The following is a 13675-nucleotide window of genomic DNA, read 5'->3' on the forward strand; positions in this document are numbered from 1 at the left end:
CCTGAGTGAGTGAGAATGCGCCTTACATTGTGCTTCACTGAGTGAGTAAGATGCGTGTCTGTTATGTTGTGTGTTTCACTGAGTGAGTGAGATGTGTGTTTGTCATGTGTGTTTCATTGAGTGCTTGAGATGTATGTCTGTTATATTGTGTGTTTCACTGAGATGTGTGTCAGTTATATTGTGTTTCACTGACTGAAGTGTGTCTGTTATATTTTGTGTTTCATTGAGATGTGTGTCTGCAATATTGTGTTAAAAATCACACAACACCAGGCTATAGTCCAACAGGTTCAATTGGAAGCACACTAGCTTTCGGAGCGTCACTCCTTCATGAGGTGCTCGTGGAGGGCTCAATCCTAACACAGAATTCATAGCAAAAATTTACAGTGTGATGTAACTGAAATTATACATTGAAAAATTCATTGTCTGTTAAGCCTTTCATCTGTTGGAATACTATGTCAGTTTCACTTCTTTCATGTGTAAATCACCAAACCTTTTTTTTAAATCTTTTTTTTTCTGACCAAAGAACACACCTGTGAATTAAACACACTAATCAGAACTTTGGATCCAGTCCTTCAGAATTCCCTACGCACCCTCATCCCACGTACTTGAATACTTTGACCAATAAAAAAAAAGCATACGAAACACCTTCTTTACTTTCCTATCTAGGAGCTATGAGCCTGCACTCCAAGGTCTCTTTGTACAACAACACTCCCTAGGGCCTGACCATTAAGTGTAGAAGTCCTGCTAAGATTCGCTTTCCCAAAATGTAGCACCTCACATTGATCTGAATTAAACTCCATCTACCACTTCTCAGCCCTTTGGCCCATCTGATCCAGATCCTGTTGAAATCTGTGGTAACCCTCTTCACTGTCCACTACACCTCCAATTTTGGTGTCATCTGCAAACTTACGAACTGTACTTCTTATGCTCGCATCCAAATCATTTATGTAAATGACAAAAATTAGAGGACCCAGCACCGATCCTTGTGGCACTCCACTGGTCACAGGCCTCCAGTCTGAAAAACAAACCTCCACCACCACCCTCTGTCTTCTACCTTTTGAGCCAGTTCTGTATCCAAATAGCTAGTTCTCCTTGTATTCCATGAGATCTAACCTTGCTAATCAGTCTCCCATGGGGAACCTTGTTGAACGCCTTACTGAAGGCCATATAGATCACATCTACTGCTCCGCCCTCATCAATCTCTTTGTTACTTCTGCTTTGTTCTTCGTTCTCTTATTCTCTCTGTTCTGCTGCTCTCTCTTTTTTCCCCTGTCTTCCCCTGTCTTCTGCTTTTAATCATAACTCAAACTGTTTCACTTCTTCTGCACTTTCCTTATAGTAATGGGAAGTTGCGTGTGGAGGCTGAAGAGATTGGGGAGGCACTGAATGAATACTTTTCGTCAGTATTCACTCAGGAACAGGACATTGTTGTCGATATGAATACTAAGGCACGAATAAGTAGAATGGATGGCTTTGAGATATGTAGAGAAGAGGTGTTGGAAATTCTGGCAAGGGTGAAAATAGATAAGTCCCCTGGGCCTGATTGCATTTATCCTAGGATTCTCTGGGAAGCAAGGGAAGAGATTGCAAAGCCATTGGCCTTGATTTTTGTGTCCTCTTTGTCTACAGGAGTAGTGCCAGAGGACTGGAGGCTAGCAAACGTGGTTCCCTTGTTCAAGAAGGGGAGTAGGGATAATCCTAGTAACTATAGGCCAGTGAGTCTCACTTCTGTTGTGGGCAAAGTCTTAGAGAGAATTGTAAGGGATAGGATTTATGCACATCTGGATAAGAATAATGTGATCAAGGATAGTCAGCATGGTTTTGTGAAGGGCAGGTCGTGCCTCACAAACCTTATTGAATTCTTTGAGAAGGTGACGAAGGAGGTAGATGAGGCGAAAGCTGTAGATGTGGTATATATGGATTTTAGTAAGGCGTTTGATAAGGTCCCCCATGGTAGGCTACTGCAGAAAATACAGAGATATGGCATTGAGGGTGAGTTGGAGGTTTGGATTAGGAATTGGCTCTCTGGAAGAAGACAGAGGGTAGTAGTTGATGGCAAAGGTTAATCTTGGAGTGCCGTCACTAGCGGTGTTCCGCAAGGATCTGTTTTGGGACCATTGCGGTTTGTCATTTTTATAAATGTCCTGGAGGAAGGGTTAGAAGGTTGGGTGAGCAAGTTTGCGGATGATACAAAAGTCAGAGGAGTTGTAGACAGTGAGGAAGGATGTGGCAGGTTACAGCGGGATATAGAGAAGCTGCAGAGCTGGGCAGAAAGGTGGCAAATGGAGTTCAATGTAGCTAAGTGTGAGGTGATTCACTTTGGTAAGAGTAATAAAAAGATGGGGTACTGGGCTAATGGTCGGATACTTGGTAGTGTGGAAGAGCAGAGGGATCTTGGTGTCCATGTACACAGATCTCTGAAAGTTGCCACCCAGGTAAATAGTGCAGTGAAGAAGGCATATGGCGTACTGGCTTTTATTCGTAGAGGAATTAAGTTCCAGAGTCCTGAGGTCATGCTGCAGTTGTATAAGACTCTGGTGCGGCCACATCTGGAATATTGTGTGCAGTTTTGGTCGCCATACTATAGGAAGGATGTGGAGGCACTGGAACGGGTGCAGAGGAAGTTTGCCAGGATGTTGCCTGGTATGGTAGGAAGATCCTATGAGGAAAGGCTGAGGCACTTGGGGTTGTTTTCATTGGAGAATAGAAGGTTTAGGGGTGACTTGATAGAGGTGTACAAGATGATTAGGGGGTTAGATAGGGTTGACAGTGAGAACCTTTTTCCACGTATGGAGTCAGCTATTACAAGGGGGCATAGCTTTAAATTAATGGGGGGGGGGGGTAGATACAGGACTGATGTTAGGGGTAGGTTCTTCATTCAGCGAGTCGTAAGTTCATGGAATGCCCTGCCAGTAGCAGTGGTGGACTCTCCCTCTTTATGGGTCTTTAAGCGGACATTGGATAGGTATATGGAGGATAGTGGGTTAGTGTAGGTTAGGTGGGCTTTGATCGGCGCAACATCGAGGGCCGAAGGGCCTGTACTGCGCTGTATTCTTCTATGTTCCAAGTTCTATCTCTCGCCTCTAACTTATGCTGCTTTATTTGCAATTGCATTCTGGCCATCTCTATCGGTTTGGGTTTTTTTCAGCAAGTTTAAATGCTGAGCTACTGCTTTACTTATCTATCTTTTCCTCACGGAAGTAGGCAGTTTCCATTTCCAGCTTGTCTGCTAATACCTGCAGCTTGATCTTATTTACCGATTGCAAACCTACCAAAGTCACCGCATCCACTTCCCCAAAACTGAAAGTGCCATTGCTATCGCAAGTTTTGTCTATTGACACAAACCAACACCCGGAACAAAGACACTAGTGCCTAACACGCTGTTTAACTTCCCACAAAGAGCCCCAATTCTGTAGCAGACTAGGCCAGACTACTCAAAACATTCTGATGCAGGCAGCCCAGACCATAACTTTACAATTTGTTTCTGTAAGTGGACAGTGAAAATGACCCGGACTGATTTGGTGAAGTCGACTACCACGGTTGAAACTGACAGAACATTTATTCACAAAATTGCACAAAGAAACAGGAAGAACAGAATAAAAAACCCTACATAACTCAGTCTGTCCAAACTAGACTTAAGTATGCCTTTCCGAACGTGCACAACAGTCCCAATAAGCAAACTCCCTTCAAAAACCAATATAAATGGATAACATGTTTACAGCTTGAAGTTAGAAGGAAAGAGAGACATTCCACTCAGCTCACTGTTGAACTCCCAACCAGTTCTGGACTGAACTGCTCAGCTCAACTAGAGAGCTGACCACTTCCCTTTCATTATGCAGGTCACTTCTAAAAGATGAACACTTTGGCTTGAAGACTCATCTGTTTACATATAAACAAAAGGCCTCACAAAATAATTTTCATTCCTGTGCCAAACCAGTCTGATCGGAGCTCGGCTGATCTATTACCACTCTGAAAATAAAATCAAGGACAGAGTATCCTTGAGCCAAGGAACAGCTCTTAGAAAAAGAAAGAACTAACTTTGTGACACTGAATTCGAAGAACCTTTTGTGCGGGTTATAAGTCAGTGTTTCGGTCAACTGCAGAGAATTAGAAGAGATAAAGAACTGGAGAAACAGGTGTTGTTACTGCCCCGCAGAATGTGGAATCAAATCCAGATGTGGCTTTTGATGTGCATCAAAATATGTTCAAATAATGACGATGTCCTTGATGAGTTGGATAAGTTAGTGAGCTAATTTTCGTCGGAGAAAAGAACGCAGTTGAGAATTTTGTTATTGCAGTATGACAACATATGTGTGAATCGGATGGGGAAAACGATTGCTATTGTACTTGAAGTAGACAGAAGGAGTACTGTTATGATAAAATAAACCCCTGTAGAGTTAATGATTTCAAATCCAGACAGGTGCAGAAGCAGGTGGAGGCCATGCTGAGCCAGGATATCATTGAACCGAGTCAGATCGAGTGGAGTTCACGAATTGTCTTAGTGCCCAAACTGGAAGGGACACAACAATTTTATGTGGATTATCAGACAGTCAACGGCGTTACAAGATTGGACTCATATCCGATACTGAGATTGAAGGACTGTATCGAGAAAGTTGGACAAGCCAGTTACATGACCAAATTGGAATTACTGTGTGCTTACTGGCAGGTGCATTTATCAGTGATGGCAAAAGAAAGTTCTGCGTTTGGAACCCGATATGTCAATAGTGATGCCCTTTGTAGTGAGGAACACACTTACCACATTCCAAAGTCTCATGAACAGAGTTTTGGCTGGGCTCACAAACTGTGCAGTCTACTTGGACAATGTAGTGATCTTTATGAAGTGCTGGAAAGATCAAATGATAAGGTTGGAAGAGATCTTTGAACGATTACAAGAAGCGAAACTAGTAATAAACTTTTTTTAAAAATGCTGAATTGGTGAAAGCAGAGTTGACATTCTTGGGACATAACATCAGTCGTGGAAGGTTGACAACACGGAAAGAAAAGGAGAAGGCTATCGACGAGTTTCCATGATGAACCTCAAAGAAAGAAGTGCTTCGATTCTTGGGACTAAGCCAATTCTATCAGAAGTTTGTTCCAAGCCGTGAACCGATTTGCTGAAAAGAACAGAAGTTTTGGTGGACAAAATACTGCCAGTAGCCATTTGACCATTTAAAAGCAATATTAACCACCGCACCGGTTTTAGCCCACACCAAACGTTTTGAAAATTTTCGAAGTTGCCATCAGTACTAGTGACATGGGTGTTTCTGATTTCTGCAGGAAGATGGTGATCGAATTGAACTGCAAGTTGGTTACTGCCTGAAGAATCTCAACATCCACCAGAGGAAATATTCTACAATGGATAAAGAACTATTGAGTTTGCTACTGGCTGTACAACATTTTAATGTGTACATCATGAACAATATATCGCAGATGTTTGTGTACAAAAATCACAATGCTTGTATGTAGTTGGAACAATTTAAAGACAAGAAAAGAAGATTATTTCATTGAAGTCTTATGTTACAGACTTTTACTTCACAAATCAAACACGCTTTGGTTAAAGAATGTGATCGCAGATGCATTATCGTGGATTTAACTGATAAAATACACATGAGACTGGTATCTAATCAATGTTATGCTTATGAGGGAAGAGTTTAATATGAACTTAGATTAAAGTCATAAGTTTGTTATGATAATGTGACTGAAGAATATATTTTTAAAAAACCATCTTTTTCTTAAGGGGATGGTGTTATGAAGTTTGTAATGCACCTTTAAGATAGAGAGGAAGCTAGCAAGGACTGATTGAAACTACAATGTGTGCTGAACAATTTGAAAATGTAACATTGGTTTGAAACAAATAGCTGGACTTGCGTTGCCATGGAACAAAGAAAACACAATCAAATTCGGCCAATCAGTTTATATTATCCCCGTGATACAAAAATCAAATCGCATTTGACTTTTAATGTTTGGGATGATATTAATCCAATGGAATAATCTGATGTTTTGTGGGACTGGAGGCAGATGCCTTAAACAGGTAGGCGGAGAACATCAAAGAGCACCAGCAAACAGACTGTGAGCTGAATAGCTGTCTATACCTGTCTATAAGCAATTTGTGTGCAGTGGAACGCCAAAGTCGACCTCGAGGAATATACAGAGAAAGTTCTGCATCCGAAGATGATAACTGGGCATGAAATTGATTTTGCCATAAATGTAGGAAGGAATTTATCGGACCAGTGTAGTAGAGTGGGAGGTAAAAGATAAGTTGAAGAGAAGGGAGTTGTAAATAGCTGTTGTTTTAATTTTCTCTGTGGGACTTTCAGAATATCATTGTTAATTTTTACTTTAAATAATGAGAGCTGGGTAGTCCTTTGCCTCTCGAAATTTAACAGATTACGGCGATAGGTGAGCTTCTCTGTGTATTGGGTTTAAATTAGCCGAACATTTACCCCATGCCACAACAGTGCCCTTTCTTCTGAATGATTTGCAACAATGATATCACTGCAGATGAGGGTAATTTGGACACCATGGAAAGTGTAACAACCTGAATAACATGACGTTTGTCAGTAATTTTCTGCTACTTGGAAGTTAATTGCTTCAGTCCTTCCTCATTGATATGTTTGTTTAAGCATTTGATATACTACTGAACGGTGCTGCGAAGAACAACTTTCATGACTTGAATAGTAAAGACGTGGAACTATAATTGCACGAGTGTGAAAGCAGCACAACGGTGAGTCCTCTCACTGTCGCACAGCAAAACAGAGAATGCTACTGAATTCTAAAAGGCTTTAAAGCATTTGAGGAGAAATATTAACGTTTAAAGTCCAATGACCCGTCCTCAATACAAATTTGATTAGGGATTTTAAAATCAATGATGTAATGGCGGGAAGTGGCGAGGGGCGTGGCGGGACATGCAAAGGGCGCAACCTTGAATTAAGGACTATTTTTGATAATATAAATAGCTCTCTTTCTGTCATGTACTTTGGGGAAATTGCCTTTCTTACATTGTTTTTCATATTACTCCTGATACAAAGCCATGTATTTGACTTTTAACTGGTCTCTGGCAATTTGACGAAGAAAACATGGTAGGCCGTGACACCTACATGTAGTAAATTGTTTCTTTTCAAAGATGCTTCTTAATTGGGTTGACAGAATTAGTCCATAGCACACAGTCCAGCCTTCAATCACCCGCTTTTAATAACAAATGAATACATGTTTCTATATTAATGGGTCCGAACCTGCATTCATTGCCGTTCACTTTAAATGATGTTCTAATTCCTTGTGAGAGATATTTTGTGATGCAGTATTTCGCAGTCTTGGTGTTCCTAAGGTTTGGCTAAACATGCTGTTTCTCTGTAATATTTTTTGAGATTTTTCTTTAGTTAATTTGTTATCCTGTCACTAAGTTGAGAGGAGAATTGATCACTTTTAACTCTAACTAAACTTTTTACAAAGTTCAAAAAGCCTGCTAATATTCAAACCAGTTTTAACTCGCTCGGTACAGATAGACCTAACACTTACTCGAGACAAATGAATAACCAATGAATGTAGATATACCTACACAGTAGAGTATGTATTAGATTTGGTTCTCCCATTCAGCATTGATGTTCTCATGGCTCCTTATCAACCTTTCACACTTTTATTCTCGGCATGTGTCTATTAAATAAATACTGATCTCATTTAAGCTATTATTTCAGGATATACTTTATGGAAATGGGATGACTGCCTCCTGGGAGTTTGCTGTTCATACTCACCAATACGATCATTTCCTTTTAAACCAAGCATCTCTTCTTAAAATTTTCAATGTTGGATGTCATTCTTAAGTTATGGTTTAAAACGCTTCAGAGAACGAAAACGACATTTATTTTGGTTATCACAGAATGAAAATGTTCAGCTGGAAAATCGTAGAAAAATGTAATTGGTCTCAAAGCATTATTTGTTTATCTCTCCGCCAATGCTGCAAGGACTATTGAGTTCCTGTCCCACTTTCTGCTTCTACAATTAGCTAATTAATTTCAGCTTTATTTTGGTACGAAACGATCCTTAACCCTCTGGAAATTAAAACACCCAGAAAAGCTCAACTCCCATCATGATGTGTTAACTTTGAGTAGAGAAATCCAAAATTTCACTATTTAAAGAAAACAAATTCAATTTATTCTTTAAATCTAAAACTGAACATTAAACAGCAACTCTGCACAAGTCTAAGCACCCCCCTTCTCATAACAACTTCTTCTCTGCGTCCAACTCTCAAACAACATTATTGTTCCAATGAAACACTTATTCAAATTAAGTCAACTTAATGTTATGATGGTGTGGGTGTATACGGTATCTTTAAGAGATAGAGGTAGCTAGCATGGAATGTCTGAAAGAACAGGCGACTGACTGTATGGAGTTTGCACGTTCTCCCCGTGTCTGCGTGGGTTTCCTCCGGGTGCTCCGGTTTCCTCCCACAGTCCAAAGGTGTGCAGGTCAGGTGAATTGGCCATTGCTAAATTGCCCGTAGTGTTAGGTAAGAGGTAGATGTAGGGGTAGGGGTAGGGGTATGGGTGGGTTACGCTTCGGCGGGGCGGTGTGGACTTGTTGGGCCGAAGGGCCTGTTTCCACACTGTAAGTAATCTAATCTAATCTAATCTAAACAGAGTGTGCTGAACAATTTTAAAATGAAGGCTTTATTTGAAACAGATAGCGTGAGTGGCGTTGTGATGTTACAAAAGCAAATTCAAATTCTGCCAATCATTTCAAATTATGTCCCAAATACAAAAATCCAATAGAATTTCAATTGTACTTGTTAGAATGACAGCAAACAAGGAAATCATACGATGTTTTGGGCTATAAAACTGGACATTTTGAACAGTTGGAGGGAGGACAGCAAAAAGTAGCCAAGCAACGACGAACAAACACAGTCTGCTAGCCGAATAGCTCTATTCTACCTGTCAAAAAGAAATTTGTGCAACAGGACACCAAAGTCGCTCCAGTGGAAAATTTAGAGAAAATTGGACATCTGGAGACGATGACGGGGTTTGAAATTGATTTTGCCATAAATTTAACAGGGAATGTATCAGATCCATATTTCAGGTTGGGAGGTAAAGTATGGGATTAAAATACAGGATTTGTTGTTTTCAATGTTCTCTGTTGATCTTAAAGAAGAAAATTGTTAGTTTTTACTTTAAATAGTGAGATCCAGTCAAGTTATTTGCCTCTCGAAATTTAACAGATTATGGTATAAGGTGAGCTTCTCTGTGTGTTGGGTTTCAATTAGCAGAGGGGTTAATCCCTTGTTGTAATTTAAATTTCAAAAACACTTCGCGACTTTTGTCGTTTGTGACATTCTTCTTGGCGCTGAAGATCTCCCTGGGTCAATTTTTTTTAACTGCGATATTGTTCACAGAAAAGGTACCTCTGACGGAGAGTGTTTGAATGGCAGTTTCTCTGTCGATTGTGGTTACTCCGTCGAACGATCAAAAGTGAGGAGTGTAACTGAACATGCCGCTATACAAATCACGATTGGTGAGAGAGGACAGCTTGAATGAATGTGATACTCCAATTGTAAGAAATGTCTACGACCAAAGAAGTGATTTGGGATATCGACGGGCTGAATGTAGATTGTTTCCTCGACAGGACATAAGTCGTGTGAAAGGAGCAATGTCAAATTTCTCATTGATAAGCTCTGTCCCATAATGTGCCATCAGCAAAAATATTCTGATCCAGTGTCCACTGGAATTGTGAAGATATGTGGACATTCCACACTGTCTTTAATATTTAGATGAAATTTGTTTGATAGTTTCAAACAGGCGTGTTCGAGTTGGGTGGCTACAAAGGAATCCTTTTTATTCAGATAGATGCACAAATTCATAAGCATCATTTTACCTTAGTGCCTAACTGCGTGATTTACTATGTTCACTGGAAACCGTTATCTTTACTGATCAAATTATCAGGCAAACTGAAAACAATTTTGACACCAAAAGTGCTGTGTGAAAGTCGAAATGAATTATGTTTAATTTTACCAGGCAGAAGAATGTTTTCTGATGGAGAAAGACGTGAAACTAAAATATTGCACAGAACCATTTCTTGCCTGAATTCATTTCATAGGTTTTACCTGACGTATCTCCGAATTAATAACCAAGGAGATTTTGCCATATTTTTCAACTCTGCTCTGAATTTGCTCTGTGTTGCTGCATAAATACAAGGATTTAGAAAGCAACTAAAAAACGATAAGATATTACCAACTTCAGTCGCGATAAATTTAGGGTTTGTGAACTTGCCTCGGTAATAAACAGTATTTGTTATTTTGGTAACACCTAAACTCACCGCATTTGTCAACCAGAGCAAGAGAAAACTTACTGATATTGAGAATAATAAAGTGATGGACTTCCTGCGGTTCTCCATTTCTGAGTCACATTTGGTGCTCCGGAGTTCAGTGCGGGTTCTATTTGCCAGGACAATTCGTTGGACAGTTAATGAATTACACAAGACGATCAGTGTGAAAGGAATCCAAATGACACAGGCGCTGTAAAACCAGACATAACCTATACCTGCAGAAGAGGAAAAGAATGCTGCCCGTGACCGGCAGCCCCACTGCACGTTGTTAATAATTTTCTCAGATTCATAAGCAAACAAAACTGGTACTTCCTTCAATACGATCACAACCGTGATAGTTATTACCAGAGTGACTGCAGTTCTTTTAGTGCAATATTTTGTTTGAAACTTCTGGCAACAAATCACGACAAATCGGTCAAAAGTGAAAGAAACAATGCACCAAACAGATAAATCGGGAGTGACAGCAGACATGTATATAATAACTCTGCAAACAGGAGTATGGGACAGGAATGATAAAGGAAAGTGATAACTGAAGATGTGATAGACTATTATATTGTTCATCAGGAACAGTAGATCTGTTATTGCCATGGCCAACATGTAAACAGTGATACATTTGGAAAGGCCGCATTTTCTTTGTGAAATAATCCAAATTGTGGCCAAGTTCGCTATGAGATAGAATAAAAAAAAATCATCAGTGCCTGATTCAAATTAAGTATGATAACGTCGGTCAATTACATGTGATTAAAACATTCAAAACTCATTTAGTCATCTAGTGCTGACATCAGTTTGTAAGGGGGTAAAAGACATTCGAAAAATAGGCAAGACCATTAAGAAGCATTGTCATCACACCCACAAGATGAAGCAAACGCAGAGATTAAAATGCGAGGTCGATCATAAAAATTCTCCAAATGAGTTATTATGAAGATTACAGCAAAGAAAGTGGTCTCTTGACTCAAGTATGCAAATAAACAAAAGAGATGACAGGGATCAACACCGGGAGATTACCTATGAATCAAAAGGCCCGCCTGTGGGGCAGTGGCTGTGCCCATTAGCCCGGATTGAGAAAATTGGATTTAGTCCCGCCTGCTTCAGAAGTTTCTAAACTATCTTTGAGCAAGTTGATTTCAAAAAATTGGATGAAAAATGTCAACTTACCAGGAACAGCTACACATGCAAGTAGCGGGTAATAAATCTCTTTCACCAGTAGAATTGCAGCCTTCATCATTTTGTACAACAGTGAATATTTCTGAAGAAGCTGAAATACTATGATCAGTCGCAGTCGTGGCACTGGAAGGGAATCTGTATTTATGCATGCATCAATCCTTCGGGGAGTCAATCATTTACATTAATCACAGTTATATAACAAAGACAGAGAATGTTCTTTGGCTGAAATAGTTAAATTATCAAAACACGCATTACAAATGAAGTCAATTTTTTGTAAGGCCTACCGGCACTAAAGTTGAGGTTAGCTCACAAGAGCATATTCTCACGAGAATCACTTTGATGTTCATTGAATTCTTTCACATAAACATGCTACCGAAGGACGCTTCAGTTGCTGTATTTATTGCTCAAACATATTTTTCACACCACTAACATCAACCAGCTCATCTTTCAGGAAATTAGTTGGCTTCACCATTTGCTCCCCTCCGCAACCACTATTGTCCCACATAAATATCTTTTAGTGCGCAAGATAATATTTTTGTGATCGCATGCATGAAATGCAAGAATGAAATTTGCGAAGTAATCCCATATGTCAAAATGTTGCTATGAAATTTAATTCTTTCATGAATGGAAGATTATTTTTTTTGAAAAGACCGTGGTGGCTGTGTTTGCTCACCAGTCTTATTGGTCCAGCAGCATTTTCGCAACCATTCTTCCAGTGTTGCTTTGTTTGCTTTTCTTCTGCATGTTCCCGGATAGCTCATCTCCATAATATGCGTGAATACAGTCGCATTCTGCAAAAGATATCATTCAAATTGCATGTTTTCACCTTTATGCTGTTTTATGTGTTATGGTCCAGTTCATACGATTGTATAAAATTGTATACAGTTGCATACGATTTTGATTCGGTCCAATTTGGAATACTGCGTCCACTTCTGGTCAACACATTAACAAAAGGATGTGGATGTTTTGGAGAGGGTGCAGATGAAATTTATTAGAATGCTCCCTGGTATGGAGGGCACTAATTACCAAGAAAGGTTGAGCACATTCGGATTACATTCGTGAGGAAGATCGAGGTTGAGGGGGTCTAGCTGATGTTAACAAAATCATGAGAGGTATGGATAGGGAGGATAACAAGAAGGTTTTTCGCAGAGTGCGGAACTCTAATCTTGGAGGTCAAGAGTTCAAAGTGAGAGGGGAAATTTTAGGGGAATCTGCGTGCAAAATTATTTACGCAGAGCGTGCTGGGTGCCTGGAATGCGTTGCCAGTGATGGTAGGAGAGGTGGACACGATAGCGTCGTTTAAGATGTACTTGGACAGATGCGTGAATGGGCAGCGAGCAAAGGATACAGACCCTTAGAAACAAGGTGGCAGCGTTATGTAAAGGATCTAGATTGGCGCAGGCTTGGAGGGCCGAAGGGCCTGATCTGGTGCTGTAATTTTCTTTATTCTTTGAACTTTTTCTATGCATGTGTGTTGTGGATTTTCCAGGAGTGATGCAGTTAGCCCAACCATTGCATTTTCAACAAATGAGAATTTATTTGCAAGATTACCGATTAATACAAAGAAAAGAGAACAGAATTTATAATATCTTTATTGAACCGAAAACTGAACAGTTTTCCCAACTTAACGATGCTGTTCCAAATACCTGCGAAAATCGCCATAAATATATCTTTGCTAAAAAAATGGAAAATGCAATATTGGTTTTTACAGGTGAAATGTCAGAGAGAGGGAGGATACACTTTCACTTTTCTTTTTAACTTGAATGCGTTTTGCTTGAGGTAGTATCTGTTAGCTAGAATTAAATTGGCACAAAAACCCTTTAAACCGAGACACCCTGGAACCCATGTCTTTACAATCGTTCTAAATATTTAAAAAACTAATGATCCAATAACCTTGTTTAAGGAGAAGCATCATCCCAAATGGAGGATCTTGATGTACTTGTTCACCTGCATGACAATTTCTTCGAGCAAGAATTCTCTCCCTGTCCCACTGACTCCTTCACACGCTTTCAAAACTCCACCTTCACCTGGACTCTGAACTTTCACCTGAACTATACATCTTCATTAGAACTATTGGCCTCACATTGGTCGCCTCAATTTCTCTATTCCTCAGACTATTTCCCTATTAACTGATTCAATTCCGTGCTCTCTCAGATCCAACCCGAATTGTTTTACTAATCCTGTCACCAAGTGTGGTGCT

The 13675-nt window shown here is 39.9% G+C and overlaps 1 long non-coding RNA gene across 2 annotated transcripts in view; it reads left to right on the top strand.

The window, feature by feature from the left end:
* The window catches only part of LOC140470501 (uncharacterized), an 81324-nt gene extending 73441 nt beyond the window's left edge, over positions 1-7883 (top strand). Inside the window, exon 4 of one of the 2 annotated variants that reach the window (XR_011956498.1) lies at positions 3840-7883. This is a non-coding gene — a long non-coding RNA (uncharacterized lncRNA). The remainder of the gene's footprint in view (positions 1-3839) is intronic. The other variant, XR_011956499.1, reaches the window with a different exon arrangement.
* Positions 7884-13675: the final 5792 nt, after the last annotated feature.

Source organism: Chiloscyllium punctatum, chromosome 51 (assembly GCF_047496795.1).
Source record: "Chiloscyllium punctatum isolate Juve2018m chromosome 51, sChiPun1.3, whole genome shotgun sequence".
In the NCBI taxonomy this organism is placed as follows: Eukaryota; Metazoa; Chordata; class Chondrichthyes; order Orectolobiformes; family Hemiscylliidae; genus Chiloscyllium; species Chiloscyllium punctatum.